This window comes from Fistularia commersonii, chromosome 7 (assembly GCF_037954325.1).
Source record: "Fistularia commersonii isolate RoL2024-O1a breed Wild chromosome 7, RoL_Fcom_v1.0, whole genome shotgun sequence".
Classification (NCBI taxonomy): domain Eukaryota; kingdom Metazoa; phylum Chordata; class Actinopteri; order Syngnathiformes; family Fistulariidae; genus Fistularia; species Fistularia commersonii.
Genome location: NC_141290.1, coordinates 16,053,322 through 16,064,796, shown reverse-complemented (window position 1 = coordinate 16,064,796; position 11,475 = coordinate 16,053,322). Strand labels below are relative to the sequence as shown.

The 11,475-nt window shown below is 43.3% G+C and overlaps 1 protein-coding gene across 3 annotated transcripts in view; it reads left to right on the top strand.

The window, feature by feature from the left end:
* Positions 1–465: 465 nt before the first annotated feature.
* Positions 466–11,475, top strand: part of LOC147232897 (plasma membrane calcium-transporting ATPase 1-like) — a 106,811-nt gene continuing 95,801 nt past the window's right edge. For all 3 annotated transcript variants that reach the window (XM_086150040.1, XM_086150041.1, XM_086150038.1), the window contains exon 1: positions 466–1,083. The gene's annotated coding sequence lies outside the window, so the exon portion shown is untranslated. The remainder of the gene's footprint in view (positions 1,084–11,475) is intronic.

Genomic DNA, 11,475 nt, shown 5'->3' with positions numbered 1-11,475 from the left:
GCTTTTGGTCCCCATGGAACCCCATGTCTTGCCTAATGACAGATAGGCTCCAAACGCAACCCTGACACATGGATACACAATTTTGCAAATTGCAATTTTTGTAAATCGCTTTGGTAATGGTATAGATAATGAATAAATAAAGTTTTGTTCCTTTTTTTTTTCTTACTGGGGGGCCTTATGTCATCTAGGAGTATCAGGTATTTTGTAGTACCTGGAAAGCACCCAGATGTGGACCCCTGGCCTGGATGCACAGAGAAGCAGGACAAGGATTTTTAAATGTATTTTATTTTTTTTATTTTTTTATTTTTTTTTTTTATGCTTGATTACCTAATTGTTCGGATCCACCTTAAAAGCAGGGTGATCGAAGCCTGATCCCTCCCACTTTCACGGGCACCAGTCCTCCTCCTTCTCCCTCCCTCTCTCTCTCTTTGAGTTCCCCCAGCCAGCCAGCCAGCCAGCCAGCCAGGCACAGGGACAGGCTCCGATGCGGACGCTGGCTCTCCTCTCCGGGCCGGTTTGAATGTGTCGGACCCCCACCCAGCACACCGCCCGCCCCCCCCGGCCCCGCTTCCCTCACCCGCTTGGATCCCGTCTCCTCTCGGCCTCTCCGTCCTTTTACTCCGGGAGAGAGAAAAGAGTGTCTGCCACACAAATAGGACTTTAACGCCCCTCCTTATTATTCTATTTTTTTATTTTCTTAATGGAGTGATCCGGATCCAGGTTCCGCTTCTTTTCTTCTTTTTTTTTTTTTTGTTGACCCCTCCTCTTCCTCCTCCGCCCCCCGCCGCAACAACCGGAGCTGATGCTGGCCAGTCCAGTGGGTTGAGTCGGTCAGAGTCGCCGGTGTACCCGCCGTGACCGCGGGGGGGATCGCGTCCACGTCCACTCCACACTCAGCGTGTCAACCTTCCTTCCCCCCCTTTTTTTTGCGTGTTTCCCCGCAAGTTGGAGCCCCCGCCTGGGATATGGACAAACCCCCTGTCAGCTGAAAGCCCGTCTCAGCCGAAAACAATTCACAGGACGTGATTTTTGGACGCGGATCCAACAACGCCTCCTCGCCCCCTCCCCACGTCTCGAGTGGAGGTAAACCCGTTTTTGCTCTCTCGATTCCCGGGTTGTTGTCTTGACTTTCCGCCGCCTTCTCTTTGACCCGGGACGGGGTTTGTGTGTGTGTGTGGGGGGGGGGGGGACCGCCTCGCCGCGACGGTTTTGAATTTTGAATTTCCACACTGTTCGCGTCCTTCGCCGCACTTCTGACGCCTTCAGACACTTCGCCGTTTCTCCCACCCCTATTTTCAATCCAAACAAAAACGTTTTCTACCGAATATCAACTTTTTTTCCCCCCTCTATTTCATCGCGATGCGCCATGCTGGCCGGCTGCTCCCGCCTACTGTTTGCGGAACACGACAGCGGTTAAAATACTCTTTTTTTTCTCTTTAGTACCATGCAGACGTAGCGCCGAATTTAAAATCGACCTTTATTTATCAAGGGACGGGTTTTCTCTTCAACAAGTATTCGCTCTTAACACCTCCAACATGGAGTGGGTCTTAAATCGGCGAGTTCCGACCGACGGTGTTGTGTCGGTATCCCCGGGCCACGGAGCGGTATGTGTGGGCTGCAGTCACTCCGACCGCCCGCCGGTTGCTCGTCCTCAAGTCTGTGGAAACTGTTCGCTCACGTTCTTGTCTCCAGTGTGTGTGTGTGTGTATGTGTGTGTGTGTGTGTGTGGTATTTTCCCTTCTACTCCGTGACATAATAAAAATACATATCTAGCGCGGTCATCTGCGAATCACGCGGTGTGCAACTTGTAGAAAAAGCAGAGAACACCGGTTGCTGCTGCAGCCGCTGCGCTGATCTTTTCATGTTTTGGTGTTGCTTCTCTTCTTCCTCCCCCCCTTTTCTCTTTTTTTTTTCTTCCCTCCCCTTCTCTCGGGTTTTATACCGCTTCCACTGACGTCGTGAAATGCTGCGCCTGCGGGACGAGCTTATCGGGATGGTTTCCCGTGGATTGTAAATACTGTCAATACCCCTCAGTCGCTCCCCTGTCTTCCTGTGTCATTGATGAACAGGAAGAGGGGAAAAAGAGTGGATGTTTTCAAATTTCGTCTTGGTAAAGCCATCTTTACGTCATCCACGGAGATGGGTAGACGAGCAACAGCAGCGGATCTGTGTCTTTTTCCTCCTTTCTTGTCATTTTATCCTCCTCAGCCTCCCCCCTCCTCCCTCCATCTGGGTGTGTCCTGACTTATTGCATTCGGAAGGTGTGTGTGTGTGTGTGTGTGGTGGGGGGGGGATCCCGCATCTTGGTGACTCCTCCTCAGCTTATGACCTCTAAACGAGGGCATTGCTCCAAGCTCGCTTCTCCTTTCACCCACCGTTGGAGAAAACATTTGCAAGGAGAAATGTCTTTGCATCCCCTCACCCTCCTGCAAAGGAGAACTTCTGAAGGTCATTCCGCGACACCTTAGTTAGAATTTTGCAGTGACCGATGCCAGACAGATTCAGCGCGGGCCCTTCCCCCCCAGGCCGCCGAAGTCATCTCTGTGTGGGTAAGATCGAAATTCAGAGGAGAAAAAAAGATCATTAGTGGCGAACGGATTCATTTTTGTCCCTGGATCTCGCACGCCGTGTAGAATCAGTACTGTGTTCCCTTGTACGTGATGACACATACAGGATTCCAATGAATTATTGATAAGTCATTCCTCAGGATTCGATGAGCTGAAACACTGGGAATGCCCACTGACACATATCAAACATTATTTGTAGTTAGGATTTGGATAGATTTTTCTGAAAGTGTGCCTATTTAGTAAAACCAGCCAATGTACTGAATGTCAGTACGGACAGTATTAGACGAGGTGCAATGAGTCTGTGGGAAAAACTTCCATCCAAAAAAATTGCAATAATGTTGTAGATGATATTCATGGGTTGGGTTTTTAAAGCACCTGCCCATCATCTTGTCTTATTAAAACAAATTGAGAAACATGAATCACCCATATTTCGTTTGTTCTTTCTTATGTATTCATTCTGTTATGAATGCTTCTACTGCCTCCCCTAAAGGTCGGCATTTTAATTACAGGTTTCAAGATGGTTGATGCTGATGGGTTTTTAAAAAAGGGGAAAAAAAACATATGTGATGACTTTCCCCTCGAGGGCCCATTAAAGTAATTAGGCAAACTGACATTGTTTTTTTTTTTTTTTTTTTTTTTTTTGCCCCGATCTGACCTGGCATACATATTGAGCAATTCTGGGCTGCAGGATAACGGAAAGACATGCCTGACCTTGTCCATGACAGTGCCCGTCTCACCTCTTCCGTGCTCAAACTCTGCCGCTCAAGAGTTCATTTGCGAGGCGATAATAGGATTTTAGGAAGAATTAATTGGTGTTACCTGCACAACCCGTTTAAATCAGCAAGGTCTTTTCCGAGAGAAAATGATCCAGCCTTTGCTTTCACCTGTGGCTGAACATCCAGGATGTTGACTGCTCTGCCCGAGTCAGAATGCACCTGCGGCGTTTGTTTACATGCAAATGGCGTGATTTAACACGTTTGTGCTCTTTACCCAACACGATCGTACGGCGCTTTCCTTTCTTGGCTGCTGGTTCCTGAAAAAGTGCTCTGTAATTTCACCCATACAACATTATGTCATCATAATTTTTTCCACAAAATTCTGTCTTGACTATGCTGCCTTATATCATTTCCGGCCCTACTGTGATTCCTTGTCCTTCAAAGCTAACATATTGGTGAACCTCTTCTTATTTTTGACGATGAAACATGCAAATGGTCTTACATAAGTCATATAACCATAACATTTCAAGGAAATAACTTCATAGTTCTTTGTCACCGCATTGTGTAGTTACATGTAAGAGAAGGTGCATCTCAGGGCACGCTTGAACATACTGAGTGGTTCGCTGCATTGCTTTGAGAAATCCGAATCAGTCTTAAAGTGGTGTTGATAGTACAAGCTGCTCGTGATAATGTCTCCCAATACGAGTCCCAGCTTTCCAACACCGCGTCAATCCAAAGGTTTCTAAATCCAAGCAGCTGATATTGTTCTAATGGAGACTGACTGAATCTAATCAAACATGGTCTACACCTGTAGTGTTCCGCATTCAAAGCGCTCTACGTTGGTTACGTTCACGGGAGTAGAACTATCTTGCAAGGCGCTAACTCGACCATTGGGAGCGACTGACGGGTGTTCATTGTCTTGCCCAAGGACTTTGGCATGTTGGCGTATGGAGTCAGGACTCAAACCGCCAATCTTCTGATTGGAGTGACGCCCTCTCTACCCACTAAACCACTGCCGCCATTAAAGAAATGGCCGCTCCAGATAAATAGCTTCAGCCTCATCCTGAACTCTCCTCCCCCGCGGGCAAGGTCGGGTTCACCTGCAGACAGATGAGTGCTCTGTTTGTGTCTGAAGCAGCGGTTCATGCTCGGATGGCCACAGGAAGTGGCTGATGCTGACTCAGAGCATCCATCCTTCCTTCAACCTGCTAGAGCTTCACCCTGCTTCAGCTGCAAGAAGGGGAAGTGCTTTAATATTTCAGACCGATTTGGTTTGATTCTTTTCCTGTCCGGATTTGCATGTCACTTCCATTTTTGTTGATGCAGGCGTTTCCATCTGTTTCATGATTCACAAATCACAGACAATTCTGATAAATGATTGATGATTTGATACCCCTTTTTTCCCTCTCACTGATGATTTTAAAATTAATGGGAAATGCCATGAATTATAAATAGGCAATTTATGGCCAGGATAAGAATCTGCATTTAAAAGATTAGGGGTCAAAAAAAACTTGCAAAAGGATACATTTCATCAGAAAAAACTGATTCATTTCAAAGTCCAGGGGTAGGCATGAATTAGCAAGTAATCATGTTAATATCAAAAAGAAATCAGTTAGAAATTAACCCCCTAAACTGTAATATTTAGAAATAAATAAAGTAGATAACCTTAAAAACCGTTTTGTGAATAACAAAACACTATAAAAATTGAAATAAAATATTCCGCAGACCAATCGCTGATCCTTTGTCGGCTTATTTTTTCAGAATATCCCAACCATCTTGAACAAACTGGCTAGAACACTTGTGCAAAAAAAATGGGTGTGTGTGTGTGAATGTTTTCAAGTGAGAACCCAATGCCTGAAAATGTACTGTCAGTTTATAGGATTGCAGAACAGCTTTGGTCTGGTTTGTCAGAATGACTTAGCTGTAAATATTGGAGTATTATTCATTCCTATTCATCAGCTGCCTTGAATAATTGACTGATCTTTCCAGGGTTTCCCTCGACATAGTGTAACCGAGGTCTGCCATTGCTGCTGCGCTTGAAAGAAGAACGCCACTCCGTCAAATGAAATCATTACTCGTTCGTTGAAAAAGCATCAGGTGTTGCAAGTAGCGGTTCTACATAATGCGGTAAAGGCCCATATTTAATTAGACGGTGTCATGCGGTAACCGAAGCCATGTCATCGGCGCAGCCGTTGCCTGATTGATCAGTCACATTATACGCTGGCTTAACGGTAATTTATCAGACCCCGTATGTCTGCATATGATGAAAAATTAAAAAGGAAGAGTATTTACGGGCTGTTAGAAGGTAATGGTCAATAGCCCAGTCACTGGTCAGTTGTACCAGGTGAGCGGGGAGGCGTTTTACGACTGCACAGCAAGAGAGACAGCTGACTGAATTTGATATGAGAAATTGCTTGCTGGGGGGAAAAAAGAGTCAGTGTATCGAATACGAAGTTAATTTTAAGTTTAGATATTAAACCGCTGGACGTACATCAGAAGCAAGCAACCGTGATCAGACACGGCAATGTTAGTTAGCCATGACATGAAAAACGTGTTTCAAGCTAGGGACCTGATGTCCCCCTGGCAGATCCTTTTATTTTGATTTTTTTTTTGCATTGATCTGTCTGCTCCCTATGGTTGAACAAACCGCTGAGTGTTAATGACATTTATTGTCTTGCGTATCAACCTCTCCTCTGTGTTTATTTTACGTGCTCAAAAAGCTGCTCTTTAAAAAGCATTGGCTTTGTGACTCCAAATTTGCCTTTTCTATTTATATGTACAACTTTCGCATTGATTCACAACTTCATTCAGTTCTGTTTTCATTGTGTTCATAGTTCATCGTGTTTTTTCTGAAGAAAATTGTTGAATTTGCACCTTTTTGAGTGAACGCAGTGTCTTAAAATACCATGAGTTCTCCAGTCAATACACCAAAACAACCATCGGCAGCTCTTCAGAAGCAGAGTAGGGGCGAGTCTTTGCTGAAAGCAGATAACAATCTTGAATCAGCGGTTTGCTTGTGGCTGTTAAATAAAAGCTAACATTTGAAAGCAAACAGGAGTGGCAAGGGAGTGAGCTTGTTAGCCAACCACTAATATAAAAACAAGAAAAAGCTATTAAATTGAAGTATGAAATCAATATCACTCTATTATTACTGTTGGGTAGTGAAAATATACATGCAAGTTCAATTTGTAATTCCATTTGAAGAGACAAACATTACAGATGTTACCATTTCAATATAAAATTTTAATTACTGGAATTGAAAGAATTGCTTCAATTTATGATATTCCAAGGCGTGGTTTTTCTGAGTGAAGGAATTTTTTACGAAGTGTTATTTCTTATTATTTGTGTTAGATCCGGCCATTGGTGTGGACTTATTTGGCCAGACCCACAGGCAGGGGCATAGGTATGTGTGTTGTCAAACACGTTGCCTACCCCGTTCTGTCAGATGCACAGCCGAAGATATAGGAGCCTTTTGTTCATCTGGTAAAGTAAACAAATGTCCAGGTCCTTCATGTGACTTTGTCAGTGGGAGCCATCTTGTTTCTAGAAAACCACCTCCTTGATGGCGCGTTTCTTCTCATTTTTGATCTGCAGGCCAAAGCACACTGTGTGCAGTAGATCGTACCAGCTGCCGGGATGTTTGTCTCAATGATTTCATTAATTGAAATAAAACGTTTAATTTCATCCAGAAAATCATCACCCAGTGTATGATTTAGTCAAAACCTTGATCAGGTAAAGTTGATCGAATGAAAACGGGGGCCACGAGTCAACATTTTCTCTGTGCTGCTGCGATTAGCTGCGATATAATGAACCAGCTGAGCGCTCTGTCCATCACTCCAATGAGGAGGATTTTTATAGTTCAGTCAAAAATGGGAACCCCTCTGCAGACGGAATCCCTGCCTGTGAAGCAGCTCCAACAGCGCGCAGTTTGTCTCTTATGTAAGTCGGCATCAATTATTAATGGATGCAGTGCAGCAGTGGGAAGCTCAGGCCTATATTTAAGATATAGATGCTCTATGTACGGCTGAGCCTTTGTGTTTGTGGCTATAATAGACCTGTTGGCCTTTATCATTATTTTATACCCCTGCTGGCAGGAAAGGGTTCGCAGCTGTAATCGAGAGCTTATAGGATTCATTGTAACATTTTATGTGTGTTTAACATTTAATTAATCATTAAAGCTTCACTGATATCAAACATCTCTGTAGGACTTTGCGGTCGAACAGCTACCAATCAGGGCCGTATTCTTCACAGAGTAGAATTTATCCAAAGAAAACCCTTCTCATTGACTAAGTGGAATTTCAAAACCACATTGTACCAGAGGACTTCACTAGAATGTTCAATAATAATTGCGTTAAGTGAAGGTGTGACAATAGAGTTGACTCAGGCTTTATTTAAATGTCATGGTTGGATAGTCTGGAACAATTAATAATGTTACTTTGTTTCCACATTAATTTTCTGGTACAGTTTTGTAATTTTATTTCCTGAAACTGTGAACATTCGGTCATTTCTCCCTAATAGCAGTAGAGACTCTTGATTAATTAACCCATTTAAAGTTTTTCCGCAATTCGGGAAACATTGTTTATTTCAACGTCTTAATGCTGACCTGGACCAGCAGCAGGTCAGTCAAGCAAAATTGATGGATATTTCCTCTGTGATTTTTCAAAATGACTTGATAAATGTTATACCGTAATGTAAATGTTGTTCTTCTTGCTGCTTGATAATTGTGACAGCTGAATATTTTGTGCTGCACATCTAAGAAAAACCCACTTCAAAAGCATGGAGGAGTTTTGAAATCCCAGACTCCTCTTTGGTCACCGCACAAGAGAATTTAATAGTCCTGCGGACTGTCGGCATGGAGACCAGAACATCACTGTGGTTTCAGCTTCCTCATCAGACGTGACCGTCTCACGTGAGGATACCCTGCTTCTGAGTTTCCCTCCGCACCTGCCTTCTGGAAGCATCCACGCACCTGTAAATGACAGGCAGGGAAGGCAACTGGACTATCTGGGAGTGTCCTTCATCCAGTGTATGCAGAGACACCCTCTCACATACAGGAGTTACACGCGTGTGCTTGCATACATGTTTGACGGGTGTTGAGTCGGTGGAAATGTGGGAGGGAGTGCACGTGTGTGTGTGTGTTTGTGTGTGTGTGACAGCAGCATTCCAGCACTGAGCTGACGAACAGTGGAAAATAGATGAATCAATATGAACTCACGCTGTTTGTGAGACGCTTTTGTGACTTGGCTCGGCGTTAATCACATCTCATCAAAGCAGCTTATTAAATCTAATTCTGTTCCGCTTTCACCATATTGGGGAATCACTCATGAATAACTAAAACTCAATTTCAAATCAAGTTTCAGTTTAATCTGTAATCACCTTTTGTTGGCAGACTAGGCAGGAAAAGGGAGAATTTATGGGGGGGGGGGGCATAGATCCGGCCTCTGAAAATAGCAGAGGATATGAAAGTTTATTAAATATGAATCTCAAACATATTGAAATAGCATCTGGTGGGTGCCCGCTGGCTTTTTTTGCTTTGGGTTTTCCAACGAGCATTAAACTGTTAAAAGTGTGGATGATAGCAGCGTGTGTGTGTGCGTGCGTGTGTGTGTGTGTGTGTGAGACTGCAGAGGGTTTTCACTGGATTACAGCCAAATGTCGAGTTAAACTCCTGCAGATATTAACAATTATTTCCCTCCAATTATGTTTCCTTTTCTTTATCTCTTAATTGTCATTTTAATAGGACTGCAGTGTCATTATTTAGCTTTCACACTATATATTCTAAACATCATTTAATGTTATTTATCATTCTTTATCATTTGTTCCAGTATTCTGGCGTAATATTTCACAATGTATCTTGGTTCTTTTTTTAAATATCTAAAACAGTTGCCTATTTTCACAATCTACATTTTTTTTTCTTCTCTGTGGATTCATTTGCATATTTCTAAAAACCTAAGAACAATGCCAAGAATACATTAGGAGTTAGTTACTTCATTAAAATCATTAAAACGGTCATAGAAGTTAGCAAGAAATTATTTAGACTTAAAATTGACTTAAAATTCAGTCTTAATATTGGCTGAATATTAGTTTGATTCAGCAAGAAATTACCTGAAAAAAGTACCTGAAAGTAACTATCCTCTTAATCGATACAATTGTATAATTAAATGTAAGAAAAATGATGAGCAAAGAATAACATAATAAGAATATAAAAATGGAAAATGTGATTTTCAAATTTTGATTTCTCTTTTTGAAATACTGAAGGTGAATATCAGAGTTCTGTTTCCTTTTGTTCTCAAAAGTTCAAATTCCTGATGTGACTGTGCGCGCGCGCGTTTGTGTTTGTGTGTGTGTGTGCGTGTGCGTTTGTCTGCGTGTGTGTGTATGCGTGTGCATGTGTGTGCGTGCGTGCGTGCGTGTGTGTGTGTGTGGTAGTGCATTGGCTACTATGAGGCACAAAAGCAAGATATTGACGTTTATACTGACTTTTGACAGTTTGTTTAAGCGTAAGTACTTTGTTTGCGCAGAGCTTTTATTCCAGTGTTTATGTGCATCAACAATCTCTCTGTAAATCTGTAAATTTAGTTAGATTCAAAAGCATGGTGGCAAATACATGTGGCTCTTTCCAGTCAGACTTGGTATGCCAGTAACTACTCACCAAGGAGGTGGCAGCTGCAGAGACTGGAATTTGGGAAACCTTCTGCTACTGTACGTCATTCCCTCCTCCTTGGGAGGAGGAGGACTGAGAGCCATCCTGTCACTGTAAACCCAGCAGTCTCCATCGCACCCCACCCCTCGCAGGAGATGGAAAAGAAAGAACAGGTGGCTCGCTGGTCCTGCTGCTGCCTTGTTTTTGTCTTTATCCTTATATCTCACGAAACACATAAGTGCTGATTGTCTCCACAGAACCATTTAAATACGTGTGATTCTACCAAGGGGTGTTTTGTTTTTTAAATGGCCCGCTGATTTCAGTCAATTATCCCATCTCAAATTTTAATTCCTGGACAATCCTTGTTGGATGAAGTGAAGAAGCTGGTTCAAGCAGGCCGCAATGGCTGGAGAAAGGTGTCAGGGGTAATGTGAGACAGAAGAGTATCAGCCAGAATGAAAGAAAAGGTGTACAAGACAGTGGTGAGTCCAGCAATGTCATATGGTTTAGAAACCGTGGCAGTGAGGAAAAGGCAAGAAGCAGAGCTGGAAGTAGCGGAGATGAAGATGTTGAGGTTCTCTTCGGGAGCGACGAGGATGCATAGGATGAGGAATGAGGGACAGCACATGTTAAATGGTTCAGAAATAAGGTCAGAGAGGCCAGGCTGAGATAATTTGATCACGTACAGAGGAGGGATGGTGAATATGTTGATAGAAAGATGCTGAGGTTGAAACTGCCAGGCAGGGGGTCTAGAGGAAGACCAAAGAGAAGATTTATGGATATAGTGAAAGAGGACATGACGTTAGTTGGTGAGGGAGAAGAGGATACAGAGCATAGGGTTAGATGGAGGAGGTTGATTCGCTATGGAGGCCCCTGAAGATCCTCCCTGGGTATAGACTTTAATGTCTGTTTCTAACAGAAAGGAACATCATCCAATATCAGTCACATTTAAAAATCCATGGACTTTTTGCCCTGAGAATGAACACTGCTGCTGATTGCCAGAAAGATCCTCCAATCTTTATTTGATGTGAACTAAATATGCAGCAATAAACGGTCTCTTCCAGGACTGAAAATTATTCCGGGGTGTGCACGTGCGTGTGTGTGTTGCACGTTCATATCTTTTTGCCCTTTAATCGAGTATAAAAACCGTTGCTAACTTGGCATCCTCCTGCTGTGTGTTCACCACTGATAAATATCCACCCATCCATCATCTAATACTTATCCTACTCCGGGTCAGGGCAGAGACTGGAGTCAATCCTGGGTGCCATTGGGTGAGAGGTGGGTTACTCCCTGGACTGGTTGCCAGTCAATCCCAGGGCCACACAAACAAACAGACAGACAGACGTTCATTCTCTCATTCGCAGATCTGGGCAATTTTCCCAATTCCTACTGATAAATATGAGTGAATAAAAAGACAATGTTACTGTAGGAGATAAGTGTGGAAGAACCCCGTTGTAACTGCCAAATTGGCAGTTTATTGCCTCACCTATGAGTAAACGCTGAAACCACCGCTACAAAACTGCACATATATCAGTTGAAATCTTCTGCG